The 11,533-nt window shown below is 44.0% G+C and overlaps 1 protein-coding gene and 1 pseudogene across 1 annotated transcript in view; one reads left to right on the forward strand and one right to left on the reverse strand.

The window, feature by feature from the left end:
- The window catches only part of LOC110327538, a 9,925-nt pseudogene extending 6,510 nt beyond the window's left edge, over positions 1–3,415 (forward strand).
- Positions 1–11,533, reverse strand: part of Rec114 (REC114 meiotic recombination protein) — a 99,257-nt gene that overhangs the window by 37,017 nt on the left and 50,707 nt on the right. The gene's annotated exons all lie outside the window — the stretch shown is intronic.

Here is an 11,533-nt window from a genome sequence, read left to right on the forward strand (position 1 = left end):
ATGAGATCTGATGCCCTCTTCTGGTGTGTCTGAAGACAGCGACAGTGTATTCATATACATAAAATGAATACATCTTAAAGAAAAGAAAAAATTTAAGTCAGAAATTCAGGCTTATTGAGGAAGAATTTATACACAGTAAAATTCACCTTACTGTACAGTTGTGATTTTGACAAATAACTAGTTATGTATCCACAACAGTCAAGACAATAAGCTTATCATCTCTCCCAATTACGTGCTCAGACCCTGCAATCAACCTCCACCCTGCTCCTCCCTGCTGTCAATCACTTGCCTGCCCCCCAGCCTCCCTGTTCCTGTCAGACAGATGGCATACTCCACAGTCTGGCTTCTTTCTCTTGTGGGTGGGATTCGCCCAGGCTGTGTGTGATCAGTAATTCCCACACACGGCTGAGAAGCACAGCACACTTGGGCCGGAGCTCTTCCTCCCTTCCCTGTGCTGCAGATGTGGGGCACCACGTAACGGCAGCAGCCTCTGAGGAGCACCCTGACCTCTCCTGAGTCAATAGCCGAGAGCTTTTCCTGCTAAGAGCATTATTGAACTGCCGGGTGTTTTTGTGGCCACACTACTGTGTGTTTCTAATAACAAGAGTTGATACTGTAAACTAACTGACATCCTTGTCAACAGGGTTGTAGTTCTGTTTAACCCTGGCCACTAATGATCTGAACAAGTAATGCTGAAAACTACCAAGCGACATTAAAGAATGCCAAAGATGGGCAGCGAGAAGATGGCCTGCCTCTCTCTCTCTCTCCCTCTCCCTCCCCCCTCTCTCTCTCATTTGAAATAATGTTGTAACAAAATATGTTTAGCCTTTAAGTCTTCTTTTGTAGTTTGTTAAAATTTAGACAAGGGAAATATAAAATTCATTAGAATGATAAGGTGAGGCTCCTGTAGAAGTTTAGCCCTTGGCTTTGACATTTTTCTTCTTTTCAGTTGTTTGCTACAAGCGTTACACTCTGTATAAACTAAATCATCAGCTCTCCGTGCTAAGACCTTCGCCCTCAGAGATACACGTCTGACAAACCCTGCGGATGTATACAGAGGGCTATGCATTTAATAAGATCATATCTGCAATTAGAATATAATCTTTATTTCACAAGAAAACAATCTTGGCATAGACAGTTTGAGCAGGCACAGCTCTCACCAGAGCCTGCCTCTTAGGCCCTGCTGTCTGGAGAACACAACAGAAAACCAGCTGTCTCTGAAACTTCAGGGTTTTAAAGTCTATTTTTAATGATGGTTCTTAAATGCTTTAACCTCTCTTTTAGCCCACCACCCACCAGGGGTAGTAGAAAAGAAAAAATACGGGGGAAGTGGACCTGTTTAGAAATGGTTCTTTGGAGTAACTCCCATCTGTGCTGTCTGGAAATTGATAGTTCGGTTCACAGGTCAATCGTGACAGCTTGGTCCACTGGCAACCATTTTACCAGCAGTCCAGTTCGGTAGTGTTGGGACAGCAGTCATAATGGCATGACCTAGCAGGAGAAGCCAGGCTTCAGCCAAATTAGCACGAGCCAGCAGGAGGGATTTGGATTCCAGGAGAGGTTCTTGGCTGTGTCTCTCTCAGCAAAGGGAAGATGTGAGAAGCGTTTAGCTATGTAAGCAAGCCAAGCTCAGCCTCCTTCACTGTCCATCCAGTCCTTTTTTAATACTCCCTCAAAATACCACGTGTCCTCCACGGATCTTGTCTCAGCACACGTCTTGCCTTGGCATGTGAGTCTGTCAGCTGACGTCACTCTACCAATCAGACCAAAGAAGCTGCAGCACACCACAAGAAGTTTTTCGGTTCGTTTCTTCCTATGGAGTCCTGACAACGAAGCTCAACAACACAATGTAAGGCAGACCAATACGTGTGTGTCATTAGCAAAGAATCCTTCATCACGTGTCCTTTCATGTGCTGCTTTAGCAGAACATCACCCTTTCTCCTGTGTCTGCTTCAGGAAAACACTCCTTCATGTGTTTACCCCAGCAAAACACCATCCAACACAACTGACTTTCCAAAGAGCCCTTAAATTTCCACTTTGTGTCTTTCCTCGGTAACAAAACTGGCAAAGGCTCTGGAGATAAAGTCTCCAGGCCATTATTGTTTTTACCACTTTTTCTTCAGCAGAAGGAAACATAGTATAAAATACACCTCACCCTAAAGTGTACTATGTGTTTCATATGGTGTGTGATACAAACCTGTTTCCTTTATGCTCCAGTTGATAGTGACTTAGCCAGGGTATGTAATATGTGGGCATGTATATGTGATACATTTTACCAGTGCATTGTGGCTGTCTTTATCATGCCTTCATCACATGCATACACTTGTCTAGTATACTGACCTCTGTCATGGTGACCAAATACTGGATAGAAAAAAAAACAAGGGAAGAAAAGTATGTCCTGGCCCACAGTTCTGGACAGTTAGTGCACGGTTATTTGGCCCCGTGTACATCAGCAGGACCATGTGCATAAAGAGTTCACCTAACACTAATCTGACAAAAGGAAAACACAAGAAAGGGACAGGACAAGATAGAGGCCCCAGAAGCACATCCATATGACTCACTTCCTACTTCCTAACACTCCAATAATGTCATCATACAATGGACCATCAAAGGATTTATCCACGCAGCAGATGTGAGGTTCAGGGGAACACTGGGTATTTACTGACCTCTTAGGCACTTCCCAATCCACTCAAGTTGAAAATTGAGATTAACCATCATATTTAGGTAAGAACTACTACTGGGTGTAATCCTCATTAGTGATGTTAACTCATTGCCTTTGAGTCCAGTGCCACCAAGACTGTAGGTTAGTAAGCAGTAAGGTAGCTGACACACGCATGTGCTCATGCGCACACACACACAGTTTAAGCATGTATTCTTGGGAAGCAGAGAGAAAAGGATAAAGCTACTACTATTTATCTGACCCTCAGGCACCAGTGTCCATGTCAGGTACAGGGTACTATACTGTTAAGGCACTGACAACCCCAAGGAACACAGGTAAGTGAGCCATGGCATACTGAGAACAGGCATACTTAGGTCTCAGACATTTTGATTGTGTCTAAAAGTATGACAAGAAGCTAGTCAGTGGTGGCACACGCCTTTAATCCCAGCACTCGGGAGGCAGAGGCAGGCGGATTTCTGAGTTCAAGGCCTACAGAGTGAGTTCCAGGACAGCCAGGGTTACACAGAGAAACCCTGTCTCAAAAAAAAGAAGCTAGTCAGTAAGACACTGGGGCGCCAGGCAGAGAGAAACACTGAAAGCACAGATGAGAAGGCAACTTTCGGTCCCCAGGGAACCTCCTGTCCCACTGGGAAGAGGCAGAGTTTAGACCAACATGCCAAAGAGGGCCTCCACCCATGCCTCGTCCTGCAGCAACTGGAAGCCATGAAGAAAATGGCGATCAAGAACGTGATCTGATCTGACTTGCACTGTACAGTGGCTACCCAGACATCACTACACACGAGGCATGATAGAAGGGAAAGCAGTCCGAGGACAGTGACTGCAGTGGCCCTGATAGGAGACAGGAAGGCCTAACTGACAAAATGGCACTGGAGACGAAGGACAGACAAGCCAGGGTTACAGACACTTGCTTTCCCTAGGTTTAATTAAACCTGCTCTTCGTCAGCTCAACTGGAGCATGTAGCAAAAAAGGGCTAGGTAGACAACCAAGCGGAGTGTTGGTGCATGGGAGGCCAGGCACCTGGTAGGTGGATCAGGGTGGGGTTCAACAGAGCATCACACAGCAGACAAGTCAACAACCAAAATACAAAACAAGCAGTTCCAAAGCCAGCAAAAGTTACACTCAACCCCAGGTCTCAAGTTCATACAGAGCATTTCCTGCACTCAACCCCAGGTCTCAAGTTCATACAGAGCATTTCCTGTTGTCTTGATATCTCAGAGGATTTTACAAATCCTCACCAAGGACATCTATCCTCAAAATTACTAGTGTACAACGACTCCCTTGTAACAGCGTCAGTACCCTCTTTGAGCTTTTATACACACATATACAACACTGAGGCAAATGGCTCTCTAATCCTTTACTGTTAGGGAACAAACCATCCTAGATCCATTCATGCAGTCACTTCCTGTGGATCTGCTCTTTCTCACTTGGGTTTCAGGCCTTTATTTGGCCATATTCATTAAAATGAAACACAACCCCCTTCCCCCCCCCAACACACACATACACTGTGGTGTGAAAGCCGTTTCCTCAGTTACAAACGCTGAACAGAGTGGAGACTCATTTACTCCCCTTGGATCTTTCTACTCCCTGTTCCCATCACTGACAAGTGCTGAGGTCAGGAGCCCTCGTGGATTCGCCACCTCACAGGGTTCAGGCAGCTGACCTATTTAGCGGCTTACAAGTCTGTTTTTTGCCTCATTGTTGTGACAGGAAGAAATAAAACCTTCTTTTCCAGAGACAGGCAGAGAAGAAAACAACCCAACTTAAATTACAAATTTAGTGTTCACTGGATCCTCTAAGTATCTGCAGCAAACAGGATGGAGACATAAATGATCTTATTCCTGAGGAGATATGGATTGATTCAGAAACCTAATGAGAAAAAGTCACGTCAAGGACTTCCACACCCAGTGTTGTCACGGGTACCTAAAAAGGCTTCCAAGCAAAACTGGGAAAATGCAAAGAATAACAACAGTCACAACACCAGATGGCTTCGTGTGCCTCACAAATCCTTAGTAAGGCACACCAGAGGTAATATCTCAAACCAAGCAACTGTTTAAGGGGCAGGGAGGAGTCAAGCTTGGGGCTGGGGCTATGGCGCAGTAAGTGCCTCAGCAAATGCAGGAGTGAAGCCCCGAGCTCCAGCACTGAGCATCCACACGTAAGGCTGAGCTTACGTAAGGCTGGAGCTGTGAGACCACAACACCAGCGTCCAGAAACTGCAGAGGCAGGGGCCTCCCAGGTGCCAAACATATGAGCCCTAAAGTCAAGGGCCCTGTCTCAAGAACTCAGGGGAGAATGTGGGAAGACACTTGACCTCAACCTCTGGAACCCTGCACATACACCTGCGTGCATATGTGCAAACATACACTCACACACACACACACACACACACACACACACACACACCAGATTTTAAAAAGTGTATCTTCATAAACCATATTTGGTTTGGCAATTTATTTTTAAATAAAAGAAGGGAAGAGTTTTCAAAGCTAATATTCAAAGAAATCGATTATCACATGATAATCTAGGGAATGCAGAAAGAAGTTTTACAGCAAAATGTGAGGATGTGTGCTCTGTCTGAGACTTACCTGGGCTTCCTTCTGCCTCTGACTTTTATACATCTGGTTTTCCTGTCATATGTCCCTCCACGTGGAGACAAATGACCTTAAAATGTTACACCTGGTCCTGAGAGACTCAGTTCCCAGTTCACTCACAGATGATTGAAAACTGAACCCCAGCAGCATTCCTGTTGTGTTACCTTTTGCGGTTTACAAATCTATCATCCATATAGCAGAACACATGCTACTTCTCACTGTATCCCTGAGGGCACTGAGCCCAGAGAACCAATGGTTCAATATTTTGCTTAAAACTGAGTTTCATGACATATGAAAAGTTCAAAACTCTGATGTTTTCATTGACAACACGGTGCTAGGGTCAAAAACTGCAGCAAGGAAGGATAAACTCTACCGATAAAGTGACTCTCCACGGAGCCATCCTCATGTCACCAAATGAGTGAATGTAGGAAGAAACAGGAGGTAAGATATAGACCTGCATTCCAGTAGCCTCCTGACTAAAACTATAAAAAGAATAACAGAAACAAAATCTGTTTGTCAAGACATAAGAAGAAAACTACTGCAGGCAAAAGAAAAATCAATAGATGCTGACATTAGTGGGCAGGAAGATACTGAGAGGGCTGGTGAGACGGCTCAGCAGGAAAAGCCCTTGTTGTATAGGCCCAATGCCCTGAGCTCAGTCCCTACAACCCAAAGTTGTTCTCTGACCTCCACCTGTGCATGGCGGCAGGCACGCAAATGACACACATGTTCACATGTATTATCACCATCAAACGGGAAACAGGATTTGCCATCTCAGATTATCTCCTCAGAAGATGCCCATTTCAAAGGGAGAGAGAACGGCTAAAGAGTAGAGGAAGACACGGATGACACCTTAGTTAGTTACCAAGGTCAAGGTACCGGCAACAAGGCATGCCAGTCTGTCCTGAGGTGAAGAACTAGGAAAGCTGAACAGTTCTTCGTTATTCAGAGATACTCAACAACACACCTGGCCAGTACTCTTTCAAAGTGCCAGGGTCACAAAAAAGCAAAGATGAAGCCACTGTCAGCACCAGAAGAGCACAAAGAACCATAGAAAGAAAATGCACGCATATTTGTATGAACATCACGTTAGCCCATTATGTATAATCTGATATCTAAATGCTGCTTAGATCCTGAATCTGAAGACAGATAATAAAGTAACTGAAATAACTCCTACTGGGTGGTGGAGGTGGTGCACGACTTTAATCCAAGCATTTGGAAGGCAGAGGCAGGTGGATCTCTCTGAGTTCCAGGCTAGCCTGATCTACAGAGAGTTTCAGAACAGCCAGGGCTACAGAGGAACCTTGTCTTGAAAAACAACAACAACAACAAAAATAAATAAAAAGAAAGAAGAAAACTATATCAAAACCCTCCACAAAACTGCTAAGAGTTGAATGAATTTAGTTATCATGAACAGCGCCTTTTTATTTAGCAACCCACAGTTAAGGTGGGTCTTTCCCACTTCAATTAACCTAATTTAAATAATTTCACCAGTATGCCCAGAGGCCTGTCTCTTAATTGACTCTAGATCAATATTAACCATCATGAATAATAAATATATTTTCTCCAATAATAATACAAGAGTCACTATTTTAAAATAATACAGACAAAACTAATCCAATTGGACCTGCTGTACATTTGAATACTATGGGAAGTGACACAACTATTAAAAATGCATTTTTTATACAAAAAGACACTAAACATGAGACTTCCTAACAAAAGCAGGGCCCTAGAAGCCTGTCAGAGCACTATGAAATCATTAACCTCCCCATGTCATTTAAATTGATAAGAGCAAAAGGGTATAAATTCATCCAAGAATGAGTTTGTTACAGAAAAAAAATAGTAAAAGAAAGGTTGGAGAGATGGCTCAGCGGTTAAGAACACTGACTGCTCTTCCAGAGGTCCTGAGTTCAATTCCCAGCAACCACATGGTGGCTCACAACCATCTGTAATGAGATCTGATGCACTCTTCTGGTGTGTCTGAAGATAGCTACAGTGTACTCACATTAAATAAATAAATAAATAAATAAATAAATAAATAAATAAATCTTTAAAAAAATAGTAAGAGAAGCATAAAAACATTTTAAAGGATTTATTTTCTTTTTAATTATGTGTATGTGTATGCATGTGCATCTGCATGTGAGTCTGTGTATGTGAGTGTGCATGCCTGTGCAGGTGTCCTCAGAGGCCAAAAGGGGGCATCAGATCCCCTGGAGGTTGTTGTGAGCAACTGGGCCTGGGTGCTGGAAATCAAACAAGGTTCTCTGCACAGGTATCAGCGCTCTTAACCACTGAACCATCAGCCTCACACGGGGACCATCAGCCTCACACGGGGACTTTCAAAGAAAGGCATTGCAAGCCTTCTTTAAAGCTCTGGTGGTACTTAGGAGGTTTCATTTCAGACTATGATATCAATAGAACAGTGACTAGTAAGGGACATGCTAATGCAAACTTCAGGAGTCATACACATCAAACAGAATTTAGCCTTGAAAGGAACATTTTCCTGTCCAAACTACAAATCCAGTAAACTAAATAAGAGGTCCACAACAAAGAGGGGAAACACTGGCAACTATGTTTGACTCCAGTCTACCAGGAGACAAAAACAGGAGGAAGAATGCCAAGTGTCTAACTATCCCCTTTGTGAGCATTTAACGTCCTTCCGAGAGTACTGCCACAATGTTACACCTCACTTTACAGAGAAAAGCAGAAGAGATGAGCCGTCAATACCACCAGCTTCCCTTAAGATTTTCATACTAAATACAAAGTAGAAAAAGTTATAGTCCCTAAGGAAAAGAGGAGCAGCAGTTCATAGGCAGGTCAAGCTGTGCATGCAACCAGACAAGGTCTCCACTGCAGTTTTAAAAGCAGAGGGGGAGATAAGGCCCAGAACTCCCTATCAGAGCCATTAGCGAAGCCAAACTCTTAACAAGGTTCGGGTCAAAGGTCACTGTTCCAGCTACCCGATTAGCTTACCTCTGTTATCAGATTACGGCAAGTGAATTATTACATCTGCATACATGTTCCTGATTTATATTTGATGATATATACCCTGCACTCACATAAGATTGTCTATTTGAAGAAACAATTCATGAGTTGCCATGAGTCACTAAACCTCTCAGGAAGTTAGACAACTTTTAACTGCTGGTTATCCTACAGTGAGAAAGGGGACATACTGATACTTACATTTATTTTAAGGACTAGGGAGACAGCACAGTTGTAGTGTTGCTGCACAGGGGTGGGACAGCAGTTAGATCCCCAGGCCTCACGTCAGCAAGAAGGGTGTGGTAGCACACTCTGTAATCCCGGTGCTGAGGACCTGGAGGGCAGGTGGATTCCTGGGGCTAACCATTAGCCTGCCTAGCCTACGTGCAAACTCTAAGCTGGAGGCTGTCCTCTGCCAATACCCAAACCTGCACATGCACATGCACATGCACATGTGCACATGCAACTAGACACAGACAAACCAAAGTATTCTAGTTAAAAAGAAAAAGGAGAGAAAACAGAAAAACAGTCTCAACGTTTTAGACTCCACATACGAGAGCCTCCTAAAGGGTAAGGGAATGAGGTCGGACCGCATGGTGTCTGCCATGCCAACTGGAGGATCTGCTTGGATCCTCAGTGCCCAGGCAGAAGAAGCGAGGCACAGGGGGTAGGATCTGTAACTGTAGTGTGTGGAGGTGAAGGTAGATCCTGGAGTTTGCTGGCCTGCCGGGCTGGCTGAATCAGCCAGCTACCGGCTCAGTGAGAAACCCAGTCTCCAGAAACACAAAGTGAAGACAGAACAAGGAGGGCATAAGAAACAGTACCACGCATGGAAAAGTGTGCCCCGAACACTATTTCTCCTAAGAAAATTAGCATGTCAATCAATGCTAGGGGTTGATGTCATTCATGTGACTGAACTGTTGAAGAATTTATGGAAAACACGGTACGATAAATGTAGCTGCAGAAAAGATGTCAAGAGTCGACTAGCAACTTGGCTTTGGGGAAGGGGGTCGAGTGGAGGGAGATGCTGGCAGGTGTACTGTTAAGGAGAGTGTGGGGGAGGGGCATGGGCAAAAAAAAAAAAGCAGCTCTCCATTTGTTTTGAGAGTCACCTGTTGTATTACTTGCCAATCATGAACATCTGAAGCAGGTGTGTCCTAGGATGTTTGCAATCCAGGCAGTCAGAAAGAGTGTGTCCGAAACAATTGGCAGAAATTAGGTACGTGGACAAGACCTAGTGTGCAACTGGCTTCCAGGCTGGAAAATACTGATTCTTTACCAAAGGAGTGAGAGACAGGTCTCTGCTCGGACAGGCTTTCAGCCCGTTCCTCCGAGGCTTCTGGGTTGGTGAGGAGCATACATTTATATTAGCAATGTCCCTCTGTAATACTTGAAAGGAGAATCTATTAGTGTCCAAGGACAGCGAGTTTACCGCAGATGAACCTGCCCACGGGTCTCTCTAGATGTCTCCATGATAAGGACGGATGATGAAGTGAGAGTGGGCCATGGGAAGGGGAGGAGCTGAATGCAAGAACACAAAGAGGAAGCACAGACACTGCAAAACCAATGCAGGGTCCATGCTCCATCTGAAACAGAGAGGGAAAATAGTAACATTCCCTTCCGACTTTAGTTTCTTTCTTCTTCTAGTGCTGAGGTCCAAATAGCGGGCCCTAACACTGGGTTAAACTGCTAACTCCAAGACTCAGTTTTAAAAAAATATATAAAATGGAAATGGAGGTAAATTTTAATTAAGAATACACTTTATGAAATTAAATAAATCTGTAAAGGCACAGCTTTTTGAAGCCCTAGATGAAGCACAGCAGATCTTGAGCAATAGAGTAAAAGGTAGCTGAGAACAGACAAAAGAAGAGCTGGAGACCTGAGAAAAAAATAACATCAGAAGTAAAAACTCTATTAAATAGAACCTGATGGAAAATAATTACTGGAAGATTTCATTTAAGAATGGATATTTTGCAGGTTTAAGGTAAGAACTTGTCCTTGAGCCTCTTCTGCCTTAATGAGGAATAGACAGGTTTGACAGACACTCCACAGGGATTCACAGGCCTGTGTATAAGTGAGCAGGTGACCAAAAGAGACACAGAATGAAGGCAGAAATGTCAGGCTTTAATCCTGTGAGCAGTCAATGCTTTTTAGCTAAACTAGCTTCTATTAAATGTCTGTTTCAGTTCTATATCACAACTCTGCCATGGGGACCAAGTCTCAAAGTATGTTTTGGTGAGGACAAACCTGTCAATGTAACTTTTATTTGCCAGATGTAATTGTCTTCTTGGAGACTTACTGCTGAGTAAGTTCACCCTTTCTAGTTCCTTCTGAACTCTGGCTGGTTGGTTCGACTCAGCTGTTCTGGATCAAAACTCCTCTCCAAGCTGACTGATTCTATCTGGCTTCTCTCTGGTTCTCACTGAGTTGCTCTGCTTGGAAAAACGGCCTCTGAACTCTAAGAACTGAACTTCACTGCCTGCACAAACTCAGCTGAACTCAACTGCATTCAATGGAACTGCACAGACTCAACTGCATTCAACTGAACTTCACAGAACTGCACTCCACTGTATTGCCTGAACTCAGCTGAACTTCCCCCTCCCCCACACCGCCAAGTCTCCTCTTTCCTGTCCGTTGGGCATATCCTATCTCTGACTCATTCTGTCAAATCTGTCTCTGATTTGTCACTTGTTCAATTAGATGTCATTTTCAAACATAGCTGCTTCCTTCTACAAACTAACTTTACCTTCACTGTTTGGGATTAAAGGTGCGTCACTCCAGCTGGATCACACAGACCAAAAGGTCTTTGGGTAGGATCCCTGACAGAGCAGCCATGTTGCGTGATTAAGTTTCCTCTACACAAACCAGATTCAAATGACAGTATCCTTACTGGTTTAGCGATGATGCAGATTACAACCACAAGGAAGAATCACAACGTATCTACCAAAATGGCTAAAATGAAAACAGAAAATTTCAGGGGTGGATTGCCAAGAATATGGAGAACTCTCCCTGTGACTCACAGGAATGTAAATTAGGCACAATACTTGGAAGATTCTTCAGAAAAAAAAGATGTCTACTGCTGGTCAGATGGTGGGCTCTTGCACTGATGGTACCAGCGTCTCTCTGGAGTTTGCCAGGATGCTCGAGCCTGCTGGCTCACATCCCGCAATGTTAAACTTTTAGTGTGTATGTGTATATAGGCTACAGCACTCACGTCAGAGTTGGAGGATAACTTTGTGTGTGCCTGTATATGTGTGTGTGTGTGTGTGTGTGTGTGTG

This window comes from Mus pahari, chromosome 10 (assembly GCF_900095145.1).
Source record: "Mus pahari chromosome 10, PAHARI_EIJ_v1.1, whole genome shotgun sequence".
In the NCBI taxonomy this organism is placed as follows: Eukaryota; Metazoa; Chordata; class Mammalia; order Rodentia; family Muridae; genus Mus; species Mus pahari.